This window comes from Phascolarctos cinereus, unplaced genomic scaffold (assembly GCF_003287225.1).
Source record: "Phascolarctos cinereus isolate Bilbo 61053 unplaced genomic scaffold, phaCin_HiC Scaffold_4;HRSCAF=312, whole genome shotgun sequence".
Classification (NCBI taxonomy): domain Eukaryota; kingdom Metazoa; phylum Chordata; class Mammalia; order Diprotodontia; family Phascolarctidae; genus Phascolarctos; species Phascolarctos cinereus.
Window position 1 is genome coordinate 624,473,442 of NW_027555847.1, and position 14,751 is coordinate 624,488,192.

Consider the following 14,751-nt stretch of genomic DNA (forward strand, 5'->3'; position numbering starts at 1 on the left):
TTCTAATGGTGGAGATAACATGGGACACAGACAGTGGAAGTGGGAGGTCATCACAGAGGGAAGGCACTAGCAGCTGGAAGGACATCCAGAAAGGCCTCTTGAAGAATGTGGGATTTTATCTGAGACTTGAAGGAAGCCAGGAGGTGGAGAGAAGGAGGGAGAGTGGTCCTGGCTCAGGAAATGGCTAATAAAAAGGCATGGCCTGTGCGAGGAATTACAAGAAGGCTGGCATTTCTGGATGATGGCATGTATGATGGGGAGCAAATGTAAGAAGACCAGAAAGACTGGAAGGAGCCAGATTATGCCACAGTTTCTTCATCTGTAAAATGGGGTAATAGCACCTACTTCCCAGGGTTGCTGTGAGGATTAAATGAGATAATAATTGTAAAGCATTTAACTCATAGTAGGTGCTATGTAAATGTTAGCTATTATCATCATCATTATTATTATTGTCAAAGGTACATGGAAAGGGGCTGACCTTGGTGAGAACATTATAGGAAACGAGGAGAGGACAAATGATGATGTCCAAGGCATTGGAGATGTAAAGAGGGAACTTACACTGACCAGTCTCTATTTTCTCAGTTAAATTTGAGGCAAAGTCCTCTGCTCAGAGGATGGACAAAGGGAATGTTGTGTGAGTCTTGAAGAAAGAGAAGTGGGGAGAGGTATGGAAAACCACTTAAGGTGGAATAAAAGGATTGTAGGGAGGACCCAGTGGAGATCAGGTAACAATTTTATGGTAGACCCAGTCAATATGATTGCCCGACTTCCTCCAGCTCTGTCCCGCAGCACAAGTGAAGGAGGTGGATGGTAGGAGGGTCCCAGGTTAGGATTTAGCAAGACATAAGTGACTGCCACTGTGATGGAGCTGGGTGGTGAACAGGAGTCAGGAGGGAATCATGTGGCAAGAAGGGTAGGAGCCGAAGTGGGAGACTTGCTATTGCAGCAAGCTTTATTAAGGTCACAGAGGTCTGGCTTGGGGCGGTGAATGTACAGAAAAGATAGGAAAGGGTGGATCTGAGAGGCATCAGGGAAAAGTATTCAGCAGGATTGACCTGTTATTTGTGATGTTTGAGTACAAAGGATGGCTGTGATGTGTGGGCGAAGAATAAAGACAGAACTAGCAAGAATTTAATCCAAGGAGATAGAAAGATAAAAGGGCCCATTTGTGGTGATGGGGATATTCATGGATCTTCCTCCTCTAGGATCACCTAGGCGGAAGGGACCTTAGAGATCAGCTGTTCTGACCCCCTCATTTTACAGATGAGAAATCAGGCACTGGGAGGTTAAAAGTCCTGTCCAGAGTCATACAGACAGCCTGTAACAGCTGGGCTTCAAGCCCAGGTCAATACTCCACACCACCTCCTACCACTTCCTACAGAATCTGCTGTCGCAGGAGGTTCCTTGTCACTGGAGATTAAGCAGGGACAGTGGGAGCACTTGGGGACTTTTAGAGAAGGTTCATGTTTCAGGGAAGAACTGGATCAGGTGACCTCAAAGGTTTCTAAAGTTCTAGGGTTCATCTATTGCTTAGGTTTGTTCTGTCCTCTGGTCACATGAACCATTAACCACGATATCACAAATCACAAACCACAGCTCAGCCTGGTTTCCCTACAAACACTAACCTGGAGCTCAGGCAGCAGGGTTATGTCCAACAAACTTAATGATGATGACTGAGATTCATGGCCCCTTCCATCTGAGAAACAATCTCTTCAGGGTTTTTTTGGATTCATTCTCTGACATTGGCGGTTTACATGAGGGTACAACTCTTAAACAAAAAAAATACCTTTCTGCCCAAAGCACAGGGATAGGAGAAGAGTAAGAAGCCCCCATAGTGTCCGATGAGCCATTTGGAGATATTTTTGTGTATTCATGTGTGTGTATGTGTGAATATGTCAAACACATTAGCTGTTTGTGATTATCAGGGACTTTGAGAAAGGTCAGCTCGGCAAGTTTGCAGATGACACAAAGCTAGCAGACAGCTAATGTACTGGATGAGAGAGTCATGATCAAAAAAGATCTGAAATAATGTGCTGAATCTATTAGGAACCTAATAAATAGCGCTATAAAGTGCTACACTTGGGTTAAAATAAGTGACTGTCGGTGAAATAAAGCCTGGATTGCAATCGTGGGAGCCCTACAATGGCAAGAACCATGATGTGGTAGCAAAGGACCTTTAACTAACTAGGGACAATACCCTATTTGCAGCAGCGGGTGGGAACCCCATTGAGACCCTGTGAGTTGGCAAATAGAAGAAGGGAACTGAGATATCAGAGGGATGTACCAAGGTGAGAATGGTCCAGGCAGTGACGCGTCTTCCATGGTGAGAGGGCAACTGAGGCATGATATTGAAGTCCAGAAAGTCAGAACCACAGCCAACAGGAGAAAAATAGAGAAAGACAGACAGACAGGCAGAGCAATTGTTAAGCATTTACTATGTGCCAGACACTGTTAAGCATGGGGGATTTAAAAATAAGACAGTTCTTTCTCTCAAGGTGATCACATTCTAATAAGGAAAACAAAATATAATAGAGAGTTGGAAAGAATGGGGGAAGATAGCTGCTGGGGAGCAAAGTATGGAGGTAGAACAGACAAATGAGCTGTAAGAGAATGAGCAACATGGCTGGGGCACCTCAAGATATGGTAAGGTAGGGGCAGCTAGGTGCCGCAGTGGATAGAGCACCAGCCCTGGAGTCAGGAGGACCTGAGTTCAAATCTGGCCTCAGACCAAACACTTGACACTTACTGGCTGTGTGACCCTAACTGCCTTAAAAATTATATATGGTAAGGTTTTGGGGACTGCAGAATCAATATGTGCTAATAATGTGACCTGGAAGGCTCATAGGATGCAAACTGTGCTGCTTCTTCTTGAAGAGGACCAATGACATGACCTCGTGATGTCTTGACTTGCAAGTGAACTGGATTTAAGTGAGGCAGAGTTGCACAAAGCTGTCAACCTAAAGTTGTATTAAGGCAGAGGGTTAAGAATGAAATGGATAATAACCATCCACTCTCCACTGACCTAGTTAGACCACATGGTTCTGGGAACCATGTTTTAGGAAGGATTTTGAGACCTGGGAGAGTGACCAGAGAAAGGCAATGAGCCTAGTGAATGAACAAGAAACTGTGGCATGAAAGGATCCAGAGTAGGACCTGCAAGTATTTAACTGGAGACAAGAAGACTTAGGAAAGGCATGATAACCATCTTTGAGGACTTGAAAGGCTGTCATGGGAAAGGATGAAAATTATTTCTCTTGGCCCCGGGGGGGAGAACTAGAAGCAATGGATAGAAGTTTCAAGCAAGTAACTCTGGATTTAATGTTAAGGAAACATCCTGAAATTGGAGTTATCCAAAAAGAGAAGGCGATGGTTTCTACCTCATTGGAGATATTCAAGGGAACACTAGATGGCCACTTATTAGCAGTGGTATAGGAGGGATACTTGTTCAGATAGGAATTGTACTAGATATCCTGTGAGGGCTCTTCCAATCCTAATACTCTCTGATTTCTCAAAATTATTATTATCATCATAACTAATAATATTCTCCTACATTATTATATGGCATGGTATATAAGAGTAATAATAATACTGGCACCCCACATCTATAGCATATAAATCACTTCACTCCAAACATTCTTTTGATATAGGTTGTTTAAGTTTGGTTATTCTGATTATGCAAATGAGAATAATGAAGCTAAGTAGGTTATTACTTTCCCAATGTCATGCAACCAGAGAACACTGGATTTGAGGTCATTAGACCTGGGTTTGAGCCCCAACTCCACCATTTATTCCCTGTTTGGCCTCAGGAAAATCACTTAACATCTCTGGGCCTCAGTTTCCTCATCAATAAAATGAAGGGATTACACCAGATGGTTTGTATGGTTCCTCCCAGTTCTAGATACTACGATCCACAGATCTCCCCAATGAGAGAGCTGAAATGAATGACCTGGAAGATCCCCTTTTATTGTTGTTGAGTCATTTCAGTCAGTCCAACTGTTCATGATCCCATTTGGAGTTTTCTTGGCAAAAACACTAGCGTGTCTGCCATTTCCTTCTCTGGCTCATTTGACTAGAAATACTAGAGTGGTCTGCCATTTCCTTTTCCAGTTCACTTGACAGATGAGGAAACTAATGCAAACAGCGTTAGGTAACTTGCCCAGGGTCACACAGCTCTTAAGTGTCTGAGGCCAGATTTGAACTCATGAAGACAAGTCTTCCTATCCATTGTGCCACCTAGATGCCTAGATGCCTGAAATAGAAAGGAAGGAAGGAAGGGAGGAAGGAGGGAAGGAAGGAAGGAAGGAAGGAAGGAAGGAAGGAAGGAAGGAAGGAAGGAAGGAAGGAAGGAAGGAAGGAAAAAAGGAGAAAGAAAGAAAGAAAGAAAGAAAGAAAGAAAGAAAGAAAGAAAGAAAGAAAGAAAGAAAGAAAGAAAGAAAGAAAGAAAGAAAGAAAGAAAGAAAGAGAAGGAAGGAAGGAAGGAAGGAAGGAAGGGAGAGAGAGAGAGAGAGAGAGAGAGAGAGAGAGAGAGAGAGAGAGAGAGAGAGGAAGGAAGGAAGGAAGAAAGGAAAGGAGGAAGGAAGGAAGGAAGGGAGGAAGGAAGGAAGGAAGGAAGGAAGGAAAAAAGGAGAAAGAAAGAAAGAAAGAAAGAAAGAAAGAAAGAAAGAAAGAAAGAAAGAAAGAAAGAAAGCAGGCAGGCAGGCAGGCAGGCAGGCAGGTAGGAAGGTCCTATAAGCCCCATTTACTCAACCTGTGACTATTACTTGTGTGATGCTCTTGCTTAGTGTTTATTCAGCTGTCCACATACACGTTATCCTGGAAGGTCCTTTCGAGCTCCAAGTCCTATGAATTTTCTCTAAGCAGCAAAACCAGGACTTGGATCAAAACGTCCCGAGACCAATTCCAGTGTTTCGTGTACTTCTTGTACTTCTGCAATTGTCTTTTCTAGTCCTTCCTTTCGCAAAGCAGGATGCATTGTGAAGACCTGTATGGGAAGAAGACTCTTCTAGGGAAGCACGATAGGATGTGATGTGAGAACAAGTGCACTGGTGAGTAAATGCTAGCAGAGCTTCTGACTCAAGTGCCTCCCAGTGAGCAAGCCGCACTTCTCTGGAATTGAGCAATACTAGGGGAGGATTAAACCAGTTGCTCTGCTTTCTGGAATAGTCTCCGGGGGGAAAAAAATTATTCCTCCTATTGTTTTCCTAACTATGGCAAATGTCTGCTTTGAAGGATTGCAGGGTTTCACGGGAAGGCAGACTGTTCTACAGATGGCAGGTTTTAGCTATAAATCTCTTCTTTCTCTGAATGAAAAGAGTTTGGACTATATCATAGATGGAGAATGCCCTCTTAAGAGAAGCTGGGGGGAAAAACAAACAAACGAGATTCCACTGGAGAAAGAACCAACCAGCATCACTAAGGCTACACTACTTGGTGCTGAGGCTCCAAGGTCTCTGTGTGGTTGGAATGATGGATGCTGAGAGATGGTGTGGTGCAATGGTCTTAGCATCAGAAGGTCTGGCTCCCACTTCCCTGTCACGCCACCTATTATTTCAAATGAGGGAATAGATGCAAAGCACTTTGCAAACTTGAAAGCACTATATAAATGTTAGCTATTGTTATTATGAACTCATGAGCAAGTCTAACCGCCTTGGAAACCGTTTTCTGCTCTGTCAGTTGAAGACAATGACCCTTCTACTGCCTCCGGAGGGGAGAAGGGGATAGGGAGGGAACAAAACATTTTTTTGGTGTAGAAGACCCCTTTGGCTGGCTGGGTGAAACCTACAACCAGTCTCAGAATAATGGTTTTAAATGCATCAAATAAAATAACATAGAATTGCAAAGAAAACCAATTATACAGAAATACAGTGATCAAAATCTCTTGACCTACTTTGAAGGGCTGCCTTGAGAATCATAACTTTATAGCTTGAAGGGACCTTAGGGAAAAAAAAATGTAGCTCAATCAGCCCATTTTAAAGATGAGGAAACTGAGGCCAAGACATAAGACGTGCTTTATAAGCTCCTTGAGGACGGGGACTGCCATTTGCTTATTTTTGTATCTTCAGGGCTTAACACAATGCTTGGCACACAGTAGATGCTTAATAAAGGTTTGTTGATTGACTAATTGCCTGAGGATTTAAACTCAGGGCCTCTGGTTCCAAGTCTCAGACATTAATAAATAAGAAGAAGAAGAATAACATTTATATACCCCTTTAAGGGTTTGCAAAAAGCTTGACCTTATGTTAACTCACTTAATAATATTTGTAAAGCACTTTGTAAAGTGGGGAGCACTATAGAAACAGAGGCTGTTTCTACCCCTAAATCCAAGAATCCCAATGCAGTATATTTGAAATAAAAATTTAAGCAAGCTTTTCTCCAATGATTTAAGCTGCCTCTTCTTTTTAAATTTTTCTTTTTTTATTACTATGTACTTAATAAACACCAACCCACATGATCATTTCCATATACAAAGAGAACAGAAAAAGAGGCTGTAAGTGAAACTGCAAATCCCTGTTATACCCAGCTTGGTGTTGGTATTTTGTAAGCATCTAATCAATTTCATACAATAATTCCAAAACTGTCCTGCTTCTCTGTGCCTCTTCCTGAACTTTCTTAAACTGTCTTCTATAAATTTAAAAAAAATGTTTCATTGACACTTTCATTCTTTTTTTTTTTGCATCAATATTACTCCCTTTACTCCCTCCCAATTCTCTCCACTTCTGTCTCCCCCAAAAAGCTCTCTTATAATAAATAAGTATATTCATGAAAAAAAAAAATCCTTACCTTTTCCATTCCTGAAAATGTCTGTCTCATTCTGCACCTCTAGTCTCATGCCTGTCAAGTGCTGGGAAGCATGATTCACCATCAGTCTTCTGCAGTCAAAGGTTCCAAATCCCATACTTCACCCACTATATTTTTTTGCATTTCAAAGTATGGGCTGGGGTTGGGGGGGGGGGACAGGGAGGGATGACCCTGTGACCCCGAATTCAAAAAGGTGAGCTTTGGTCTTATCTTGCTGGGAACTAATCCTCCACATTACTTCTCACCCATCTCCAAACCACAGTACTACGAGCAAGTACATCCACCCCTTCCCCTTGTAGCCCCCTTTTATAGGCTGTCTCCCCGCCAACCTCAGTAGAATGAAAGCTCCTTGAAAGCAAGAATTGTCTTGCTTACTTGGATTTAGATCCCCGATGTTTTGCACAGTGCCTGGCATATGGTAAATGCTTAATAAATAAATATTTTTTTTCCATTCACTCATTCATGAAAGATGGGGAGAGAGTGTTACATAAAGCAGTTAGAAGACAGTGCTCTCTCTTATAATCAAGCTGGGGGGACACAAGGCATACAGACAAAATGCCTTGAGAAGAACAACCAGAAAGGATCTACAATCCCCTTTCTTTCTATTTAAGCAGCTTCTAAAAGCCCACCTCTATCAGAAAGCTTTCTTTGACTAACAAGAGAGGAAGAAGCAAGACTCATATTATCTTAAAACAACAAAAATTAAAACACACTTATAAGCCCTACTTACTCAATTTGCAGATGTTTCTTGTTTGATATGCTTGTTTAATATCTGTTCAGCCACCTTTTGAATTGGTCTTATCTATTATGAGGTGGAAACCTCTAGGGATAAGGACTGGGACAGAGACAGGAATAGGGACAGAGACTGGGACGGGGGCTGGGATAGAGATTGGGATAGGGACAGGGATAGGGAAAGCAATAGAGATAGGGACAGAGATAAGGTTAGGGATAGGGATAGGGTCAGGAACAGGAATAGGGATAGGGATGTAAACAGGGATAGAAACAGGGAAAGGGAGAAGGACAGGGACAGAAACAGAGACAGGGAGAAAGACAAGGACAGATACAGGGGTAGGGATTGAAACTGTGATTTCATTGGTACAAGGAACTTGATGCAGAACCTTCCTCTAACAATGCAGGATGGTACCTTCTCTACAATTTATATTCTCACGAAGTTGCCTAGCACACTAAGAGGTTAAGTGACCTGCCCAGGGTCACCCAGTCAGTATGATTCTAAGGTAGCACTTGAATCTGGGTCTTCCTGGCTTCAGGCCAGTTCCCTAGCCACTATGTCACAAATACAGTCACTTTACAGAATGTCTCACACAGCACCACACCAAGCACCTAATCTATTGTTGTTAATCATGAATTCAACAGTAGCCCTTTAAGGATATAAACGGGAGTGCCTGTTTCATGGAGACAAGAATTTCAGGTGCGAAAGGCCAGTCCAGGTCATGCTTATGTTTCTTTAACAGGATGACTGTCTCATCACAGACTCAATCTCATCATGTGGTAGGTATTATTCTTCCAACAGAAAAATCAAGGGCAAGCCAACCAGGAAAAGAGACAGCTTTAAATCTGTATCTGGTGCTTTCCAGCTCTATCCACCCTTCTGTCACTGTGGCTCAGCCTCGAGGAGGATTCCCACTTACGGCAGCCTGCTTTGAAACCCACTGTCAGTCTGTTTACTGCCTCTGGCTTTGCAGATGCTGTGTCTGGCTCAGCTCTTACTGGTTCCATCAAAACAGGCTTTGGTCATGAAGTATAACACGTAAGAACAAGATGAGACTTTCCTTAAAAGCTATTTCCTCCATCTCCACGTTGAGTTGGTGAGGTATGGGTACAATTCACTTGCAGTGGGTCAGCATAAATCTAATTTCATCTTTTTTTTTTTTTAGACCATGTACTGGAGACTGTGTGCGATGCTGTTCAGAATAGCTGGATTCAAGTACTTCTTCTCTCACTTACTAGCTGTATGCCTTGGGGCAAGTCACCTAATTTCTCTGACAGTCAGTTTCCTTGCTGGTAAAATGCAGTTGTGCAAGGATCAAATGAAATGTATATAGTTCACTTTATAAACCTAGAGTGCTATAAACACTTCAGCTCTTAATCCACAAGTACATCTAAGGAATGGTAATTGGCATGTGGCAACTCAGCTTCTCAGGGGTACCCCTGAGGGGGTCAGGATTTTTTTCTCTAATGCTATCAGTGTATTCCCCACCCTCTCTGTCAGGGCCCAGTGATTACCACCCCAATTCCACCTGACCAATTAGCCTGAACTTTTACAAAGGGATATTTCCTTTGAACGCACAACAGAAGCAGAACTACAACTACCTTCCCCCAATTTCTCAGGGGCATGCTCTCTCTTAAATCTCTAGAGAGAGGGCTCAGACTTAATGCAGTTCCTATAAAGCATTGGTCCTACCAACTTTACATCCCAATATGGCATCACCATGGGACAAGTCCTCATCTCAGCTACCCCACTCCCAACTGGTCTGGATCCTCAAAATTGTTCCAGGGGCTCAAAGCTGGACTGGCTGGCAGAAAATCCTGTCATCGACTCCATTTCCTGAACTTTGGGCCGCTTACTCTCCTTTACCATTCGAAACTCAAAAGGTTGCAGTCAGTCTCCAATCTCCTCCTCTTAGAACAATGAGGCAGAGAACTGACTGAGGCCAGGGCCACATTTTGGTTCCCCTAACAGCATTAATTCTCTTTTCCCTCTACCAAGCAGGAAGAAGTCCAACCAAAAGGGAACAGACTTTGATTGAATAGTGACTTTTGAATGCCCCGCCCAGGTCTGCCCCAGTGCCAATCAATAGTCTGTCTCTTCATCACAGGGTTAGCAGACCAGGATCAGTTACAGAATACCTGTGCCTGCTGCAAAGTGAAGCTTGCATCAGCTGACCACTCTGCATACACTTCTAAGGACTGAATTTATTGGCCAGTTGCCTTTTATAAGTATGTAAGTTCCCAAAAGACAGTTCCCACAATAACACTCAATTCTCCTTGCATCAGTTCCCAAAAGTCTTCCTATGCCCCCATGAATTTTTCATATAAAACATTTCTTACTATTCTTTCTTTTAAAAAGATTTTATTGATGACCTTTTTTATATTACTGCCACTTTTATATTACTGCCAGAGACCTCTCTCCAAAAGAATTCTCCCTTATAACAAAGAAGTACAAGTGAGTAAACATATCAGTCATATGAGCAGCTAGATAGCTCTGGGCTGGGCCTGGAGTTGGAAAGACCTGAGTTCAATTCTAGTCACAGCCACTTACTAGATGTGTGACCCTGGGCAAGTCACTTAATCTCTTCCTTCCTTAGTTTTCTTATCTGCAAAATGAAATAATAATAGCACCTATCTCCCAGGGTTGTTGCAAAGATCAAATGAGATAATATCTGTAGAACACTTTGTAAACCTTAAATATACAAATGTTAATTATTATAATTAACTATAATTTAACATGCATGTGTTAAGAACCTACTATGTGAAGGATCCATATTTTTAATGATGTTCTTAACTTGTTAAGTTCCAACAGTTAACTTGCTTGGAAAACCAGAAAGTGGTTTGACAGAAACTAGGCATAGAGCAACATCTCAAACAATATAACAAGATAAACTCAAAATGGGTACATGATTTAAACATAAAGGGTGAAATCATAAGCAAATTAGGGGAGTGTGAAAAAAATTTCCTGTCAGAGCTGTAGATAAGGGAAGAGTTCATGACCAAACAAGAGATAGAAAGGATCACAAGAGGTCATAGATAATTTTTATTACATTAAATTAGAAAATTTTTGCACAAACAAAACTAATGCAGATAAAATTAAAAGGAAAGCAGGAAACTGGGAGGAAGTTTTATAGCAATTTTCTTCAATAAGGCTTCATTTCTCCAATATATAAGGAACTGAGCCAAATTCATAAAAATAGAGCCTTCTCCAATTGTTGTTCATCCTTCATCCTTGAAGAGGACCATGACATTAGGAAGACGATGCCATGATTTACAAGTGACTTGTACTTAAGTGAGGGAGGGATGTGCAAGATCACCAGCCTCACTTTCTCTTCCAGGGCTATCTGGGTCCAGTGGCAAGAGATAGATCAGGACTACTGGAGATGGCTCCAGATGCAGTGGAAGAACTTGTCCTTTTTAAGCTAAGGCTTCCAACTGATAAGAGGTCAAAGCACACAAATAGACAGTTTTCAGAAGAAATCAAAACTATCAATAGTAATATAAAAATGCCCTAAATCACCAATAATTAGAGAAATGCAAATTAAAACACTTCTGAGGTACCCTCTCACACCCATCAGATTGCCTAACATGATAGAAAAGAAAAATGATGAAAATTGGTGGGGATGTGGAAAAACAGGTACCCTAATATACTGTTAATGGGAACTATGCCCAAAGGGCTATAAAAGTTTGCATACCCTTTGACCCATCAAAACCACTAGTAGGTCTGTACCCTGAAGAGATTTTAAAAAAAGGAGAAGGACCTAATTGTACAAAAAAAAATATGTATAGTAGCTCTTTTGCGGTGGCAAAGAATTGGAAGCTAAGGGGATTCCCATCAACTGGGGAATGGTTAAATTAGTTGTGATATGTGATTGTGATGGGAATGATCAATATATCAATATAAGTAGTAACGAAGGGTATGGTTTCCAAAAATACTTGGGAAGTTATATGAACTCATGCAAAGTAAAGTGAGCAGAACCAAGAGAACACTGTACACAGTAACAGCAACATTGTAATGATGATCAACTATGAAAGACTTAGCTACTCTGATCAATTCAATGATCCAAGACCAACTCCAAAGGACTCATGATGAAAAATGCTATCCCCCTCCAGAGAGAGAACTAATGCACTCTGAATGCAGAGTGAAGCATATTTTCCTTCACTTTCTTCGTTTTGCTTACTTTGGCTAATGTGGAAGTTAGTTTTGCATGACTTCATATATAGTGGGCATCATATTTCTTGCCTTCTTGATGGGTGGTGGAGGGGGCCTGAAGGAAGGGAGAGAATTCAGAACTGAAAATAATTTTTAAAAAAAGATGTAATTCAGGCACTATCTTCTGCATGAGGCCTTTCCTTTTCCCCCAACTGGTAGTGCCCTCCCTCCCAAACTACCTTATATTGAACTACTTTGTATATATTTGTATAATTATTTTTATTAATTTTAATGCATATTTATATATAATATTATATAACATAATACATATTTATATATGCTTGTCTCTTGCATTAGAATGTAAGCTTATGGATAGGGCTTTTTTATTCCTTATATTTGTATCCCTAACACCTAATACAGTGCTTGGCACATAGTAGGTACTTAATATATATTTGATTGATCGATGCTAAAAAAAAAATAACTAGCATTTAAAGCAACCAAAAACGTTCCTGACCCCCAGCTTCTTTGACCTTTGTTTCCCCCTCAAGCTTGGCCATTTAGAACAAATTCAAAAAGATTAGACTTGTTCCAACATTCTGGTCCAGTTCATTCGTGTCTAGAATGAGCCAGACAGAACACCATTTACTCTGACTGTCAAGCAATCCCTAATGGAATGAATGTTCATGATGTTCATGAGGCTGCTCTCCCAACCCAAGTTTGCTAATGATATTAGTCATTTTGGTGAGGCCAAGAAAGGCAGAATAGGGATACTGATGCTGTAACTGACATCTGTCTTACACCTCCCATGCAGAAAATAATCATATACAAGGTATCTCATTTGACCTACAGCAAAATTGGGTGGCATCTATAATCCTACTGCAAAAACCTCCAAAATAATTTCCTTTTAGAACTTACCATGGGACTTTGAACAGGATGGTATAGAAGAAAGAGCACTGCACTTGAAATCATAAGACCTGGGTCCTAGTAATAGCTCTGTTAGTTTTTCTAGGTAAGTTATAATTGTCTATGAACCTACATATTTTGTCTTCCAAAATACCATATTCCAAGCTCTCCCCTCCTTTACAATGATAGCTGCCAAATGTATTATTCTGATTGGCTCCTCAGTGTTTGAATCCTTTCTTTCTGGCTGCTTTCAGTATTTTTTCTTTGACCTGGAAGCTATGGATTTTGGCTGTAATGTTTCTAGGATTTTTTATTTGGGGATTTCTTTCAAAAGGTGATCAGTGTTTTCTTTGTATTTTCATTTTGCCCTCTGGTTCTAAGAGATCTGGGAAGTTTTCTTTTATGACTTCTTGAAATATTATAGCTAGGCTTTTTTTATGGGGGGGGTCACAGTTTTCAGGTAGTTCAGTGATTCTTAAACCAGCTCTCTTTGATCTGTTTTCTAGAACAGCTGTTGTTCATATGAGACCCTTTGCACATTCTTTTATTTTTCATTCTTTCACTATAATATTTTTATTGTCTTGTAGAATTTTTAATTTCCGTTTGATTCATTCTCATTTTCAAGGAATCTGTGACTTGGGTAAGGTTTTATATCTCTTGATATAAGTAGTTAATTCTCTTTATAAGTCTTTCTCTTACAGCTTTCACTTCTTTTTCACTTTTCCCTCTAGTCCTCTCATTTTTCCCAAATATTTCCTCTAGCACTCTTATTTATAAATCATTTTAGCTTCAAAAAACAACAAAAAAAACCCCTCTTGTTTCATATAACCCAGGAATTCTAGTTGAACTTGTACATAAGTTGTGATTTATTTTGGGCTTTGCTTATAGCTTTTTTGGAGTCTTTTTAAAGATATCTTCTGGCTTTGAGCTTGAGTATCCCCCTCTCCATAACAGTTCTTTATGGTAAAATCCTTTTTTTTGTTGTTTGCTTATTCTTCCAGCCTTACTTCCTGACTTCAGAATTTGTGTTAAAGCCAGGTTCTGCACACTTCTGGAGGGAATGGCTGGGTCATGCTTGGTCCTATTTTGTGTCCTCTGGGGTCTAGCTACTGCATTATTTTATTCCAGGAAGTCAAGAACCACTCAGGCTGGGGACCTGCAAGATTTCAGGGTATCCAAATCAATATGGTCCAAGAAGAAGTCTAAGCACTGCCTCCCTTGTCTCTCTGCAAGTTTCTGACATGAGTTCAGATCTCAGCAATTCAAATATGGGCTTGCCCAAGTCTAGAGGTCTAGACCACTGTTGAACTCAGCAACTGCCAGCCAGCTGGAAAACTCTGCAGGTTCAGAGTGACAGAACTATAGGCTCCCCTTTAGTGTAGGTGTCCTGCCTTCATATTCCACTGCAGACTTCAGACTGGGCCTGGAACTGGAGCTGAGACCCTGCTCTGCTCCCAGGGTCAGAACCAGACAGCTGCTACACACAAGGTCAGGCCCCTCTGTGATGGATCTAGAATGTCTTCTTGGTGAACAGCCATGGGCAGGTCCTCATTCATCCCCCAAGCTGCTTTTCACTAGACCCTGTGCCCAATGCCCACATACCTCTCTATCTCTGTATACTGACCTAGGCGTATATTTTATTATAAAAATCATAAAATGACTCACTGTGATTTTTCCTTGGATTTCCCCATCAAGACTCAGAATTAGTGAAATTTCTAGATCCTTGTGGACTAGTTGTGGGGGAGAGCTTAACTGTATTTGTTTTTGCTGCTCCACCATCTTGGCTGGTCTCTGCAAGTTGTAAAATACTTCCTTCCTTCCCGACTTTAGGAAGCACCTACCAAATACTTATCAAGACATGACCTAGTGGCTAAAATGATACATTAGAAGCTGATATCTTTCATGAACCAAAGACAACAAATCCTCTTATCACAATTATAGACCTCAAAATATCCTAGAGAACTTAACTAATGAACTGTATTAGAACCAGGCCACTACCATAGACCGGCCTACAATTTCCCCAACATTAAATTGATCCATAAAAAAAACACTTAAGAACATTTTAATAGTTATTGCCCTACCAAATGCTCATAATCTTCAAGCTCCATGGAACAAAAAGCTTTTAGCTAGCTGTCGAAATCAAGACCATGTGGGAACAGGAAAAAGGG